We start from the raw sequence: 17,089 nt of genomic DNA, 5'->3' as shown, positions 1-17,089 counted from the left end.
GTGCTGATTCACAAATAAAATCCTGAAAAGTTAAATTAATTCTCTAATTTTTGATTCATATTTTAGTTTTATTTATTATCAATATTAAATGTGCATTTTATAATGCTATCTTGTATATCTTTGAAAGCTGTTCTACACATTGTAAAGTTTTCAATAAATCTGAAATTATAGTAATGAGAGACAATGTTGCAGCATCTTATTACTGTAATATTCCTTATAAGATTTAACTGCAGGAAATGCACAATTCCTTTGGTTGCCCATTTCTCACATTACTTCATCCATTTTCTAAAATAATTTCCTGTCTTTCATTTTTCCAAAATTTTCCATTCATAGTGATGTAATAGCAAAAAGAACAGTAACTAGTCTATCATTATATTATTATAATATAATAACATTATATGCATAAGTGCACCAGCGTGCCTTCCAACCCTGTCCTACTGTTCCCATTTATTTGTATCCATTTCCTGTGTTAATATCCATGTTTATACTTATTCCTCGTACATGTTTGACAAACAAACTAACTAACTAAATGAATATATAAATAAATTACTTGTAATTGTTTTCCCATTTAGGAGACAGAAGCTATTGCTCTTTAAAAAATTTGTGAGTATACATATTAACCATTTGTGGTTAATAATACACCAAAAGGATCCATCCATAGATTTTAACAACAGCTTTGATTACAGTGATTCATTCTTGTTCTCTCAAACTTGTTAGAAATCTACCACCAAGAATATGCCTCTTCAGAACCATGTCAACAGGCTGTATTTATGGATGTTCAGGAACTAATTAAAACAGAATACAGAGTAGCAATAATGCTGAGAGTGAATGATCACAATCTTTAGCCCAACATTAGCAAATGTTAGCCAAGAATTAACATTAGCAAAGAATTTAGATACGTTAAGGAGGTAAGAATGATTTCTAGAAATATTTTCCCCCTTTAGCTATTCTTAGACATACTTTCAGACTTTCCTATACTCATTCATGGTTCTGACATGCACTTTTGATGATTACAGTGAACTTAGCATAGAACTATGTTTCAAGCCAATTGAGAAGGCTGTATACAAATACTATACATTAAAACTATTAAACAAATAGTTACTCTTCAATTTGCTTCTGATTTCAATTTAGCATTATAACTTTAAACTTGTACGGAATGGAAGCCTTATAATACTATATGTCATATCATATCAGCTAAGATTTAGTGCTTTTTCAGACTGCAGTCTTAGACTGCTTGATTTCTGTGGCTAAAATGAAGATTTTTGTCAGAATTTCTTTCCTTTCCTCCACAGGGATAGCTGAAGTTTGGATGCACTCTGACCATAGTTTATGGTACTTATTCTCTGCTTCTTTAGCTTGAATCCTCTTCATAATGGCTACCTATCTGGTACACCCACCATTGTACCACTAAAAAGAAGGCAAGGCCATCTTTTTTCTATTCTTATGTACTTGGACTACAAGGGGAAACCTAGTTTAATAAAGAAAAGTATAGCTGTTTTAATAGATAACACATTATAATATTACTATCTTGTTTGATTTAAACCTTTGGTTTTGGGGCTATATAATTTTTTTTTTTATTTACATTTATATCCCGCCCTTCTCCGAAGACTCAGGGCGGCTTACAGTGTGTAAGGCAATAGTCTCATTCTATTTGTATATTTACAAAGTCAACTTATTGCTCCCCCAACAATCTGGGTCCTCATTTTACCTACCTTATAAAGGATGGAAGGCTGAGTCAACCTTGGTCCTGGTGGGATTAGAACCTGCAGTAATTGCAGGCAGCTGTGTTTTAATAACAGGCTTCTTACAGCCTGAGCCACACCGCGGCTGTTGTTAAGAAATAATTGTTGTTATTATTGTTACTATTGTTAATTGTTACTATTGTTAAGAAATAATTTTATTCTAGAAAAATGAACAATTACAAAAAAATATGCACAACACGATTGATTTATTTATTTATATAAGAGGATTGTATTAATCTATAAACTGCTTTCCCTATCAACACAAAGATGCCTTAAATTGATGTAAAGCAAAATTTCAGAATTAAAATAAAATCATATTTAAAATCAAAATTCAGTTATGATCCCTTTGTGGAAGCGGGGGTTATGCCTACGTGTCTCCTGTTCAGAATATTTAACCTTTCACATTATTTTAACTTCTGTGAATGGTTGTAGAGTATCTCTTAGTTAGGCTGTAGTTTTGGCTTCCTCAGTATATAAATGCCTGATAGCATTGTTCAGTATTAAAGCTGTATTTAGATTAGTCTCAACCTGTTTAATCATCTGCCCTTGTTCAAATATTTCCACATCCTTTGAAAGAAGGCTACAATAACTAGCGAAAGGGAAAAAAGTATTTTCAGAGGGAGTGGTAGTTTTTTCTTTTAGCCTTTTATTGCTGCACTGCCCTTTCATAGTCTTCCTTTCCATTGAAGTTCAATGATCACTACAACTTTAAAATCAATTAATGTCAATTAAAAATAAATCAAGATAAAAGTATAATTTCTACTAAAAGAGAACACTTGTATAGTTGGTTTTTTTTTTTTGAGATAATTGTTTCTTGCAGGGAGGGAGTCAGAAGTAGAGTTTCCTTGGCTCCATGCCAAGCTTGTCAAACGGGGACCTTTTGAGTGATATAAAACATAAAACATATGAAGAACGGTTGCAGGAACTGGGTATGTCTAGTGTAACAAAAAGAAGGACTAGAGGAGACATGATAGCTGTGTTCCAATATCTTAGGGGCTGCCACAAAGAAGAGGGAGTCAGGCTGTTCACCAAAGCACCTGAGGGTAGAACAAGAAGCAATGGGTGGAAACTGGTCAAAGAAAGAAGCAACTTAGAACTAAGGAGAAATTTCCTGACAGTTAGAACAATTAATAAGTGGAACAACTTGCCTTCAGAAGTTGTGAATGCTCCAACACTGGAAATTTTTAAGAAAATGTTGGATAACCATCTGACTGAGATGGTGTAGGGTTTCCTGCCTGGGCAGGGGGTTGGACTAGAAGGCCTCCAAGGTCCCTTCCAACTCTGATGTTATGTTATGTTATTATATCAAGCATTATGCCCTCTCAGGCTGCAACAGTTGACAGAGGTTGGCAGAAGAGGATGGTAACAGGCTGTGCTTCAAAAATTTTAGCAAAGGGGCTTCCGGGTTGGCTCCGCTGTGTTAATGGCGGGCGATCTCAGTCCGCCCGTTCTTTGTGATTCTGTGAGAGCTGTTTAGAGAGCGTTAATCTGCTGTCAACAGCTCGTAAATCTCTGCCCTTGGAGGGAGGGAGGAGATGAGCATTTGAACTGAAGTTGAGCCCCCAAGAAAAGCCCCAGAATGATTTCTGGTGGTTTGTTGGGAACGCTCCTTCTATAGTTCAAAAAAAGCTCCAGAATCCAGAACGCTTCTGCAAAAGCAGAACAAAACGCAGCGTCCATCTCCGTGACTGGAGAGGATTATTTGATAAACTGTCAACACGGAAAAAGCCGATTGCAGGAGGGCCGGCATTGGATTGTAAGATGATTTTAACTCCCTGACAGAGAAGTTATTCGTATTCAAGAGTGGAAATGAAGAAAGATGGCGTTTTGTGTTTTGAAAGTGAAAGCTAAGGAAATGCTGATTACAATTGTTGGCGTGGAACCTTTAAGAAGAAAATAACAAGATTTTTTTTTTTAAATGGAATTCTTTTTTTAAAAAATCTATTCTTTTTTTTTTATTATCTTTTTCTTACAGTGTTTAAGAAGAAAAACTTATTGGGTTTTTTTTTCTTTTTATTCCCCCCTTTCTTTTTTCTTCTTTTTGATATTACTTAGTTTAAAAATGGCTTTTAAGCAAAGAGATTTAACCACTTCTAAAATATTGGAAATTTCTTCACTTCAGGTACGGAAATTGAGAGAGGATATTAAAGAAAGTCTAAGGAATTTTTTACAGGAGCTTATGGAGGCTCATCTTTCAGAAATAGATCAAAAATTTAATGAAATGGAGAAAGAAATACTGGATTTTAAAGATTTGATGGAAGAGCAGAGCAGGGAGATGAAAAAATTAAAGGAATCAATTACCCCATTATTGTTATCTAGTACACAGACAGAAGAAAGACTGAATGAATTTAACCAAATTAATTTAGATTTGCAAAGGAAAATAGATGAAGTTCAAATTAATTTGAATTTAGAAAATAAAATAGATGATATTCAGGTTAAGGTTGATAAAGCAGATGAAGAAAGGCTTATATTACAATATAAATTAATGGAATATGCTATAAGGGTGAGAGGATTAAAAGAGGGTAAAGGAGAAAATTTGAAAGAGATTTTTATTCAGGCCTTTGCTCAGATAGAGGAGTGGAATCAGAAGATTTTGAAGTTAATATTGAAAAATTTATCGTGTTAATTCTTGGTGGGCAAGGCAGAAGTGTTTACCGAGAGATGTGGTTATTTATTTTACAAATAAGAGGATTAGGTATGGAATTTTGCAAGCATTTTATAAAAATAAATTTCAAATATTAGGACAAGATATAATAATGATGAAGGAAATTCCTCCTAAAATGTTAAGAAAGAGAAAAGAATTTGCCTTTCTGGTGGATGAGCTTAAGAAACATCAGATATATTTTAGATGGGAGGTTCCAGTTGGTTTAACACTGAATTATAAAGGAAGAAAGTATTTTCTCAACACAATCTGTAAAGCACGAGATTTTTATACTAATGTATTAAAGATTGGGAATTCTTTATTAACAGATGTTAAGTTGAATGGTGAATAGATGGTGGAAAATGTAAGACAGAAGAAGGAGGAGAATGTTTAACTCTATTATATATGATTATGGTTAATTTTTGTAAATGATTTATTGTGGATATAAATGTGTAATTTTAGGGGTACTATTTGATATATTTAAGGTATAAAGGAATAGGAAGATGGAATATTGTTTAACTTTGGAGGATAGATAGTAAAATTTAGGAATTTGGATTAAATATTATATTTAAGAGATGGATGTAATGTTAATTAGAATGTAATTGTTATAATAGATATATTTTGGATAAGTTATAGGTGTAATTTTAATAATGTTATTTGATATAAGTAAGGTAAAGTGAAGATTTTAACTATTACAATTGATATTTTGGATATTTGTAATATTATTTGTGGTATATAAATGTTAAAGATGTGAAAAGATGGACTATTGCTTACCCTTGAAGGTTGGACAGAAAAATTAAAGAAACTAAGTTGGAAATATGAACTATTTTTGAGAGACTGCTTAAGGAAGAAAGACATTTTAGAAGAACCCTTGGTGAATATTGGAAGATGGAACGTTGTTTTGATATTGATTGATGAAGGTTGGATATTAAAAATTATGTACTTTATTCAAGAACAAACACTAACTCAATCGGAAACTTCTGAGAACTCTAGGAGTGGAATGGTCTGATATATAATGGATTGGAAGAAAAGTATCTTCTTTGTCTCTGGAAGGGGAGTGGAGGTTTTAAGGAATGATTATGGATTATGATTTGTGCTAGATTTTAATTTTTGTTGTTAGTTTTATACCCTGTATTCGGTTCTTGGAAGTCCTGGGGGGTGGGGGGAGGAAGGGGAAGGGAGGGGGAGGGGGTAGAAAATGGATTGATAGTTAATGTACAAAAATGATTGAAGATGTATAATTAATGTAAGATCTGATCTGCCCGGCTACTACTTTAGAATGATGGGAAAGAAGGAAGTAGAAGAGAGAAGGAGGAAAGAGAAGAGGAGGAGGAGGAAAGGAAGGAAGAGGGGAAGAGGGAGAAGAAAGGAGTAGGGAGGAAAGAGGAGAGGATGTAGATAAGAGAGGGGGAGGATGGCTATGGAAAGTAGAAGAAGGTAGAGAAGGAGAGTTTAAGGAAAAGGAAGGGGGTGGTGACCGGGCAGACCCGATTAATTGTATATGATGGTACATTAAATATGTTAATGGATATGTTATTGGACAAGAATATCAAAATAAAACTTTTTTGAACACGAAAAATTTTAGCAAAGGGTTCTCTGCCAGTTGCTGGGTGGACGTGGCCATGTTGGGCATCGCCTAGTCAACCTGTTGCACCATGGTGAAGGGGAAGTTTCCCAAGGTTTCGGAGGCTTTCCTCAAGCTTCTGGAAGGGCAAAAACGGCCTCCCCAGGCTCCAGAGGCCCTCTGGAGGCTGCAAACGGGCCTGTTTTCGGCCTTTCCAAACTTCTGGTAGGCCTGCTTTTTGTCCTCCCTGAATCTTCCTGAAACTCCCTGAACCTTCCGGAACCTTCCTGCTCTTACCTACATCCAAAACAGGCCACATGGGGACTCATGGGAGGGGAGGGGAGGGTTGGGTGGGGCCAACTAGGAGTGGGATTTGGGGGTTCTCCGCACTGCACAGAATCTTAGCTAGAGGTTCTCCCGAATCCCTGCAAACCCCCACCCCTGTAACAGGCTCTCTTCTCCCTTATTGCCCTAACAGCTAAGGGCCTAAGAGCTGCAGTGCATCTTTAATATTCCTCCTATCTTCTCTTCTACTGCAAGTCTACTCAGGGAGACTTGTCTCCAGTCATGTTCAAAACACAATCACAAATGCATCTAGCATTCCTGTTCCCTTCTCTCCAAAGATCTTTTCTCTCTATCTGAAACTCTTCCTGTAGACACACTAGATGGCAGCAAAAAAAGTTACTGAAAAATCTGATCCTGCTGCCAACTAATGATTGTCTGGAGCATCTGGATTTTTGCAACCCAAATGTGGACACTCTCACCCCCACCTCTGCATGATCAAGGTTGTTGAACCACTTCTTGCCCATGAGGACAAGAAGTGGGCTGCAAAATTCCCTATGCCTTTGCTTCCTGGGATAGTTTGCATTCCAAGTCTTCACTATATTTATATCACTGGCCCCATGAGGTAAGACAGAAATTGAGAAAATCTTGTTTGTTAACCAGACCTAAAACCCAAAAAAATCCTCTCACTTGTATTGCTACATAAGAACTGATAAAAACAAATGTCCATCTGTTTTAGTGTTCTGTATATATAAAGGCTCCTTTGTAAGGAAGGACATCAGTGCCAAAGCACCTTTTCCTATTTATTTATCTTACCCATGGTTATGCAGAGGTCTTCTGCTGTCATGATGAATAGTTCCTTCACAGAGAATAAGCTATTGATATCACTATCCTCCACAAATGTATTTAATAGTACCTTATATAGTTTTGTCTATCTTAGCCACAGTCCTCTAGAGATTTAGCCAGAGGTGAAAAACTCGACATTCTAGATCCTAGTAACTCATGAAAACTTTGTCCCTCAGCTCTTCCAGAGTTGCCACCCATCTTTTATGGCAAAAGGAGAAAATTATTAAACAAATAAAGAGAAAATTTATTATTATAGTTTACTTTTAATGTAATATTATTTAAACATAATTAAACCTAAGCCCCAGCATTGCTCTTTGCATAAAAAAGGTATAGACTGCGTTATTCACCTATTACCTAAATGTCAGGCTACTAAAACATTTCATTCTTTATCTTTTGTATTTTTGTACTTTGGAATTTTGAAACTTTATGGTTTGTAACCTTGAAATAAAACTGTTTAAAAACCCTGAGTTTTTACAGACCAATAGCGTGCACCAGAAAAATAATAATAAAAAGGAAAGCTTATATCATCTTTTTAAGATGATTCAAAAATTTAGAAGTAGAAAAGAAAATTTATATCGTCCTTGGACACTATCCTGCTTATATATCCAAAGGAAATATAACTGAAATAAGGTCCTTCAACCATTTTTATGGAACAGGAAGGATCCAAGCAACATTCTTCCAAATAAGAATTTCTATCTTTTGAAAGTCACTGGATTTTCAGATATCATGAGGGTAGAGCCAGACAGACAGAAGCTTATCCTCAGATACTGCCTTCTAGTGTTAGGGGACTTCAACAGCAGTTATTTCTTGAAGTCAGACATCTGATGTTGGATAAGCAGAACAAGATGAGCTAAGAATGGGAAAGACTTCTATTCAGCTGATCTTCAAGATCATCCAGAAAAAAGCCAGCAGCAGATTGATAGATGCAAGATTATCCATTCATGACATAAATACAGATTTTTTCTGTTTTTCTTTCTGCCAAGTTTAAAGGTAATTTGTGAAGATTTTTCTGGTAGAATACCCAACAACCTATAAAACCTATAAATTATCATTAATTTTAAATTGAGTAGGAACTCATTCTACATTATTATTATCTCCAAATGTTTACTCAAAGCAGTTTTGGCTGATAAAAATAAATCTAAAAAATATGATACACTAAGATATTTTTATAACATACTGTGTATGTAACTCAAATTATTGAGTAAATATTTATTCAAGCTTTATCCAAACTCTGGGATACTTTTAAAAAAAGTTTGTTTTAGTGAATCATTTAAGTATATGTTAAATTCATTTGGAAAGGGAGTTAAAATAGTTCCTATGTGGTTTGCTTGAAAGCCAGCCATGATGTAAAATATTTACATGCATTTTTGAAGAATGGGGGTGGAAAGAAAAATACTAGAAAGAAATTAATGTTAGAATTGCAAAAGGAAGGAAAAAGAGATGACAAATTAAAATAGGAGAAAGAAAAGAAAGATAAACATTCAAACATTAAACACATTCTCTCTGTGTGTTTGTGTGTGCGTGTGTGCTACCTATTCCAACACTTACATTTAAAACAAATGATAGTTATATAATTGAAGAGTGTATAAATATTTAGTTCTCTACATAATTTTTCCCAAAAAGAAATAAAAAATAAAATAAATTGCTAATGATTTTGATAATGGTCAATCCAGATTATAATATTCCAGAGGTTTATGAAAGGCATTACAAAAGTGTTTACAAATACCAACTTCACTGATTGTAACAAGGCAGAAATGTCATAATACATCATTCATTTTGATTCTCTCTGGCAAGCTGATTGTGAAGGCAATGTTCTGAAACAAAAACAAGATTCCTTAAGAAAATAATTTATAAGATAATGGGAATGAAATGATTTATAGAAATATTAGATAGATTGTAAAATGCAATTAGCCTCTGGAAAGTAATGAATTAAAGACCAAGATAATTCTACTTAAATTCTACATTCTTGGAAAAATGAAATTAGCAATTGCAAATTATGCATAAAAGCAAAAAAATAGAGAACAGAGATGAATATTCTATTAAATATTTACTAACAATGGGAAACATGGCTGGAGATATTGTAAATTCTAGTGAAATGATAGGTAAGCGCATTAATATTTAGCAGGATCAAAATGGATTTGAATCAGTTTATGATATTTTAGTATGTATCAACTGAGCCTTAGATATTTTTTATTTATTTATTTATTTTTTGCATTTATATCCCACTCTTCTCCGAAGACTCAGGGCGGCTTACACTATGTCAAGCAATAGCCTTCATCCATTTGTATATTATATACAAAGTCAACTTATTGCCCCCAACAATCTGGGTCCTCATTTTACCTACCTTAAATTATTAAGTATTACAGAATAATAAAATAATAAAAATATTATGTAAGGCTATATTTGGAAAAAAACTGAAATCTACCATGCATTTTGTTCAGCTGTAGACTGTAGACTGTAAACTCTTTCACTTTCGCCTTTTACTAAAGATTTCCGTGGAAAGGAACATTTATGAGTTTTGATGTTCAGAATTTTTATACGTAACTATATGAAAAAGAGGGAATTGATAAGAAAAAAGTGAAACAATATTTGAATAAAGTAAACTTATCCCAGATTCCTAAAGATACTGAAGTTATGTTGGAGAGAAATATAACAATGGTGGAATTAATACAAGCACTTAAAAAAAGTTCCAGGCCCAGATGGACTGCCAGTTGAATACTATGTGATTTTTCAAGAACAACTGGGTCTCCCATTTTAAGAGGTTATGAATGAAATGATGCAAAAAGGGAAAATACCTGAGACCTGGACAGAGGCCTACATTACTCTCATTCTGAAAGAGGACTCTGACTTAAATCAAATTAAAAATTATAGACCTATATCCCTGTTAAATCCATATTAGAAATTTTGCTTTAATACTAGCAGAACTTCTTAAAAGATATTTGAATGAATTTATACATTCTGATCAAAATGGATTTCTGCCTAAAAGACAAATTAAAATAATAAAAATATTATGTAAGGCTATATTTGGAAAAAAACTGAAATCTACCATGCATTTTGTTCAGCTGTAGACTGTAGACTGTAAACTCTTTCACTTTCGCCTTTTACTAAAGATTTCCGTGGAAAGGAACATTTATGAGTTTTGATGTTCAGAATTTTTATACGTAACTATATGAAAAAGAGGGAATTGATAAGAAAAAAGTGAAACAATATTTGAATAAAGTAAACTTATCCCAGATTCCTAAAGATACTGAAGTTATGTTGGAGAGAAATATAACAATGGTGGAATTAATACAAGCACTTAAAAAAAGTTCCAGGCCCAGATGGACTGCCAGTTGAATACTATGTGATTTTTCAAGAACAACTGGGTCTCCCATTTTAAGAGGTTATGAATGAAATGATGCAAAAAGGGAAAATACCTGAGACCTGGACAGAGGCCTACATTACTCTCATTCTGAAAGAGGACTCTGACTTAAATCAAATTAAAAATTATAGACCTATATCCCTGTTAAATCCATATTAGAAATTTTTGCTTTAATACTAGCAGAACTTCTTAAAAGATATTTGAATGAATTTATACATTCTGATCAAAATGGATTTCTGCCTAAAAGACAAATTAAAATAATAAAAATATTATGTAAGGCTATATTTGGAAAAAAACTGAAATCTACCATGCATTTTGTTCAGCTGTAGACTGTAGACTGTAAACTCTTTCACTTTCGCCTTTTACTAAAGATTTCCGTGGAAAGGAACATTTATGAGTTTTGATGTTCAGAATTTTTATACGTAACTATATGAAAAAGAGGGAATTGATAAGAAAAAAGTGAAACAATATTTGAATAAAGTAAACTTATCCCAGATTCCTAAAGATACTGAAGTTATGTTGGAGAGAAATATAACAATGGTGGAATTAATACAAGCACTTAAAAAAAGTTCCAGGCCCAGATGGACTGCCAGTTGAATACTATGTGATTTTTCAAGAACAACTGGGTCTCCCATTTTAAGAGGTTATGAATGAAATGATGCAAAAAGGGAAAATACCTGAGACCTGGACAGAGGCCTACATTACTCTCATTCTGAAAGAGGACTCTGACTTAAATCAAATTAAAAATTATAGACCTATATCCCTGTTAAATCCATATTAGAAATTTTTGCTTTAATACTAGCAGAACTTCTTAAAAGATATTTGACTGAATTTATACATTCTGATTAAAATGGATTTCTGCCTAAAAGACAAATTAAAAATAATATGAGAATAGTTTTGGATACTTTAGAATATTATGAGGCTCATCCTGAAAAACAGATGGCGTTAATCTTTTTGGATGCACAAAAAGCCTTTGATAATGTTAATTGGCATTTTATTTTCCTACAACTGAAGCAAATGGGCTTTGGTGAAAGATTTATTAAAGCAATAGAAACCATATACCATAAACAGTCAGCTAAGATAATGATAAACGGTGAATTGACGGATGTGATTCGACTTGAAAAAGGCACAAGACAAGGCTGCCCATTGTCACCGCTGCTGTTTGTGTTGACCTTGGAAGTATTGAACAGAAACATTAGAGAGGAAAGGGGAATAAAAGGTATGAAAATTCAGAAGGAAGAATATAAACTCCAAGCCTTTGCTGATGACTTGGTTTTTATTATTGAGGACCCATTAGAATCTATAACTTGCTTGATAGAAAGAATTGATGAATATGGGAAAGTGCCAGATTGAAAATTAATAGAGATAAAATGAAAATTTTGACAAAAAATATGTTGTTGAAGCAAAAAAATGAGTTGGTAGAATGTTCAGGGATGCAGATTGCAAATAAAGTTAAATACTTGGGGATATATCTTACCCCAAGGTGTAGCACATTGAAAGAGAATAACTATGGTAAATTCAAACAGCAGATTGTGACAGATTTGACTAAATGGGAACATCTACAATTGTCTTTGTTGGGAAGAAAATCAACAATTAAGATGAACATATTACCTAGAATTTTGTATTTGTTTCAGACTATACCTATTAAATTGAACAGAAGATACTTTGTGGAGCTGAATAAAATGATGTTGAAATACATTTGGCAAGGGAAAAAAGCAAGGATAAAAATAAAACTGTTACAAGACAGGAGAGCTAGAGGCGGCTTTGGGTTACCTAACTGGGAATTGTATTACCAAATAGCAAATTTTATGTGTTTTAAAGAATGGATAACCCTAAGAAATAATAGAATACTGACTTTGGAAGGCCATGATTTATTGTTGAAATGGCATTCCTTTTTATGGTATGGACAAGCTAAAACACAGGGATATTTTAGAAGACATACAGTCAGAGAAGTGTTGTTGTTAAATTGGAAGAAGATTAAGGAAAGTCACTTTTTAAAAATTCCAACTTTATTTTTATTTTATTTATTTATTTGTCAAACACATCAGTATATATAAGTATAAGCATGGAATAAACATACGAATTGGATACAATCAAAGGGAACATTAGGACAGGAACGGTAGGCACGCTGGTGCTCTTATGCACGCCCCTTACAGATCTCTTAGGAATGGGGTGAGGTCAATAGTAGATAGTCTTTGGTTAAAGCTTTGGGGATTTTGGGAAGAGACCACAGAGTCAAGTAGTGCATTCCAGGCATTAACAACTCTGTTACTGAAGTCATATTTTCAACAATCAAGATTGGAATGGTTCACATTAAGTTTAAATCTATTGTGTGCTCATGTATTGTTGTGATTGAAGCTGAAGTAGTCTTCGACAGGAAGGACATTGTAGCAGATGATTTTATAAGTTATGCTCAGGTCATGCCGAAGGCGGCATAGTTCTAAATTTTCTAAACCCAGGATTTAAAGTTTGGTGGCATAAGGTATTTTGTTGTGATCAGAGGAGTGGAGAACTCTTCTTGTAAAATATTTCTGGACACGCTCAATTGTATTAATGCCCGAAATGAGATGTGTGTTCCAGACAGGCAAGCTGTATTCAAGAATTGGTCTAGCAAATGTTTTGTATGCTCTGGTTAGTAGTGTAATCTTTATGGAGAAGAAGCTAAGCAAGATTAAGTTTACAACTCTTAAAGCCTTTTTAGCGATGTAGTTGCAGTGGGCTTTGGCACTTAGATCGTTTGATATGAAAACACCAAGGTCTTTGATGGGGTGAGGGTCATCTACAAGGTAATGTCCATCGAGCTTTTATTTAGTGTTCTGATTCTTTTTTCCAATGTATAAGACATTTGCTGGTTGAGATTTGGAGTTGTCAAATTTTTGACCATTCCGACACAAAGTCAAGGTCATTTTGAAGGGTAGCCGCATTATTGGTAATGTTAAATAGTTTAACATCATCAGTGAACACAATTACTTATAATATGGTCACAGAGGTCGTTAATGTATAATACGAAGAGTGTTGGTCCTAGAACGCTGCCTTGGGGGACACCGCTATTGACAGGAGCAGGATTTGATAGGGCACTGCCTATTTTGACCACTTGTTGTCTATTTGACAGGAACGCTGTTATCCAATTATGGAGGGGTCCTGAGATGCCGTAGGATTTTAGTTTTAGAAGAAGTTTGTCATGTACCACTAAGTCAAAAGCTTTACAGAAGTCTATGTAAATTGCATCTATTGCTTTGCTCTGATCAAGATTTGTAGTCCATACAACTTGGGTTTCACCTATTGAGGCATTCTCATACACAATAACATTTAAAAAGGAACTTATTGTTAGATATAATGAATTGTTGAATAAAAAGGGTGAGTTAAAATCTAAATCAGAACGAGAGGCAGAGGGTGAATAATGAACTGGTTTTCATATTTGCAAATACAATCCAGACATGATAAATATGTTAAAACAGAAGGCTTTTACAACAATTTAACTGGTTTTGATGAGATTTTAACAGGTTCAGATAACAACTTGATTAAGAAACTGTATGTATACTTATTAGAGGTGAAATTGGAGGAAGAACAAGTAAAAGAGACAATGATCACTTGGGGGAAGAATTTTGGCCATGGGATAAATTTAGAGGCTTAGCAGAAATTGTGGATGTAAAATTATAAAATGATAATGTCTATAGCTTTTAAAGAGAATTTGTATAAGATGTTTTACAGGTGGCATTTACCCCTGACAATAATTGCTAGAATGTTCAAAGACAAATCTGAAAAATGCTGGAAATGTCATCAGTCACCTGGATCATACTACCACATTGAAGCGAAAAGATACTGGACTAAAATACACACGTGGTTGGAAAAAATGATCAAAAAACATATTGATTTTAAGCCAGAAGTCTTTCTGTTGGGAATTATACCTGAGATATATACTAGAGATATAAAATATTTGATTGTGAACATTACTACAGCAGCTAGGATTGTATTTGCTAAAAATTGGAAAAATGAGAAATTACCTTCGCAAGAGGAAATAATTAGAAAAATGATGGAATGTGCAGAGATGAGTGAGTTAACATTTGAAATCAGAGAGCAAGAAGATAAGCAATATTATAAAATATGGGATTTATTTTATAATTGGTTAGATGGAAAGATATGTTAGTAACGATAAATTATAAAATATGGGATTTATTTTATAATTGGTTAGATGGAAAGATATGTTAGTAACGATAAATATAAGATATATGTATGAAAGAGATGTTTATTTTGTGAATGCACAGGAAGATATGTTAACACCCTTGCAGCACGTTGTAATGAAATTGATTTGATGAGTTTTCTTTTTTATGTTTAAAATAAATTAAAAAAATTCAAAAAAAAAGAAATCAGCTGATCAAAGGGAGAAATTTTTTTTCATTTGCATGATCTGTATCAAATGAACGATGAGTAACAGTTTGTCATGAGACTCACTTAGAAAATAAAAGTCATGTTGTTTTCTGTTGAGCAAACTTGTTGAAGATAAATGCTAATCAGCAGATTAACCTTTTAATGTAGTTCAGAAATATATACTACTTACAGATCTCCACTTCCATCCATGTATGCTTCAATGAAAAAAAAACACAAATGATTATCTGTGAAGCAATCCCCCCACATTCCAGGATAAAAATAAATTAAGGACATGTTATGTTGATGCACACATGTAGTAACAGTTAAGTCTTTCTTTTTCTGTAAAGCAATACTAACGTATTTCCAATGTATAAATTAGTAGCCAAACTAAGCATACAGGATAGATAGCAATAGCATCTGCATTGATAGCAATAATGCCAAGACAAAAAAACCCAGCAATTCTAAGCAGGTCCTCTCCACAGACAGAGATGGAAATCTTCAGGAAGATGTCAGTAAGGTGAGAGCTAAAAAAGACGATTCAGTAATAGTTCAGCTCTTTACAAATGAAATAATAGGGGTAATAATAACAATAATAATACCTGTCCAGTGTCATCACAAACCAATGACTCATTTATAAGCAGCTTTGCTGTACTTTTTTCCTGGAAATGGGAAGAAACTAAGTTGGCATAAATTATTTGACCTTACATTGTGCCTTTAATATGCTTCTGAAACATGGCCATTTTGTACTGCTTTCTCATTCAGCACTGTACTGCAAGCAACTGGGAGCTTTCCCCCATCAAAGTGTACAATATATTTCAGGGGCACTTACACAGTCTATATCCATGATGGCAAATGTGTGGCACGCATGTCAAAGGTGGCACGCAGAGCCCTCTCTGTGAGTACATGAGCCATTGCCAGTTATCCTTTTGGTTTCCAGCATGTGCAAGTGCCCCAGACAGTTGGTCTTCACGTGTGCTGGAGTGCCAGAAACCCAAAGACTTCTGCTCTGGTACATTCGTGTGGGCACTCAGTGTCGAAAAAGTTCGCCATCTCTGGTCTATATGCTTATCCAATCATGTTATTTTCTTCTCCCAATGACTATCATCCTATCAATTAATGAGCGTGAGGTGGTTTCAAAGCATGCGTTTCTCTTAATTGCAGCAAAGTGGCCAAATGAGTTTGCATGGCTCAGATGTAGCTGCTATGTAAGTGTCTCTCTCATCTGCACCTCTATAACTGTCTGGTTTGGTTCTGCAACCCAACAAGACAGACATAGACTTCAGAGGATAATTAGAACTGCAGAAAAAACAATTGCTACCAACCTGCCTTCCATTGAGGACCTGTATACTGCAGGAGTCAAAAAGAGGGCTGTGAAAATATTTACAGACCTCTCATATCCTGTTTCAACTCCTACCCTCAAAATGACATTATAGAGTACTGCACACCAGAACAACTAGACACAAGAACAGTTTTTTCGTGAATGCTATCACTCTGCAAATAATTCCCTCAACACTGTCAAACTATTTACTAAATTTGTACTACTATTAATCTTCTCATAGTTCCCATCACCAATCTCCTTCCACTTATGACTGTATGACTGTAACTTTGTTGCTGGCAATCCTTATGATTTATATTGATATATTGACCATCAATTGTGTTGTAAATGTTGTACCTTGATGAACGTATCTTTTCTTTTATGTACACTGAGAGCATATGCACCAAGACAAATTCCTTGTGTGTCCAATCACACTTGGCCAATAAAAATTCTATTCTATTAATCTTCTCATCGTTTCTGTTAAGTTTGGGCAATGAACAGGCAGGAGACGACACAAGTGACAACAGCTCCTTAGTTTATTGTAACCCAGCAAAAGCCCAACAGGCAAAAACCTCTCTTTAAATACTATTTTGCCTGAGGCATCAGCCAATCAGCAACGTGCTTGTTCCCGCCCAAACTTCCCTCCTAAAGTCCAAATACATAACACTCTTCCCCTCCCAGAACGCATTATACCCTTTTTTGCATAGAATTTGCATGTTATTTTTCCACGTAGTCACGCAGGTAGACAGGGCGTCTCCTAACTCTTTCTGACCTGCGCAATTCATTCCCTGGGAGTGAGTCGAGCTGGTCGGAGGGACTGTTTGTTCCTCCCAGCTCCTCCTCTGGGCCCTCCGGCCCTGGATTATTTGCAGAGTCGTCCCTGCAGTCTTCTGGAGGAGCCGGTTGGCGTCGCTGGACTTCTTCAAACTCAGACCTCCGATCGCCTCGGGTTTGAGTTAGCTGTTGGTTC

The 17,089-nt window shown here is 34.6% G+C and overlaps 1 protein-coding gene across 2 annotated transcripts in view; it reads right to left on the bottom strand.

Annotated features, from left to right (window-relative positions):
• The window catches only part of LOC131195405 (cytochrome P450 7A1), a 47,960-nt gene that overhangs the window by 28,259 nt on the left and 2,612 nt on the right, over window positions 1-17,089 (bottom strand). For both annotated transcript variants that reach the window (XM_058177272.1, XM_058177273.1), the window contains exon 2: window positions 16,892-17,079. The gene's annotated coding sequence lies outside the window, so the exon portion shown is untranslated. The remainder of the gene's footprint in view (window positions 1-16,891; window positions 17,080-17,089) is intronic.

This window comes from Ahaetulla prasina, chromosome 3, assembly GCF_028640845.1.
Source record: "Ahaetulla prasina isolate Xishuangbanna chromosome 3, ASM2864084v1, whole genome shotgun sequence".
Lineage (NCBI taxonomy): Eukaryota > Metazoa > Chordata > Lepidosauria > Squamata > Colubridae > Ahaetulla > Ahaetulla prasina.
Note: the sequence above shows the minus strand (reverse complement) of the source record. Positions and strands in the feature narration are given on the sequence as shown.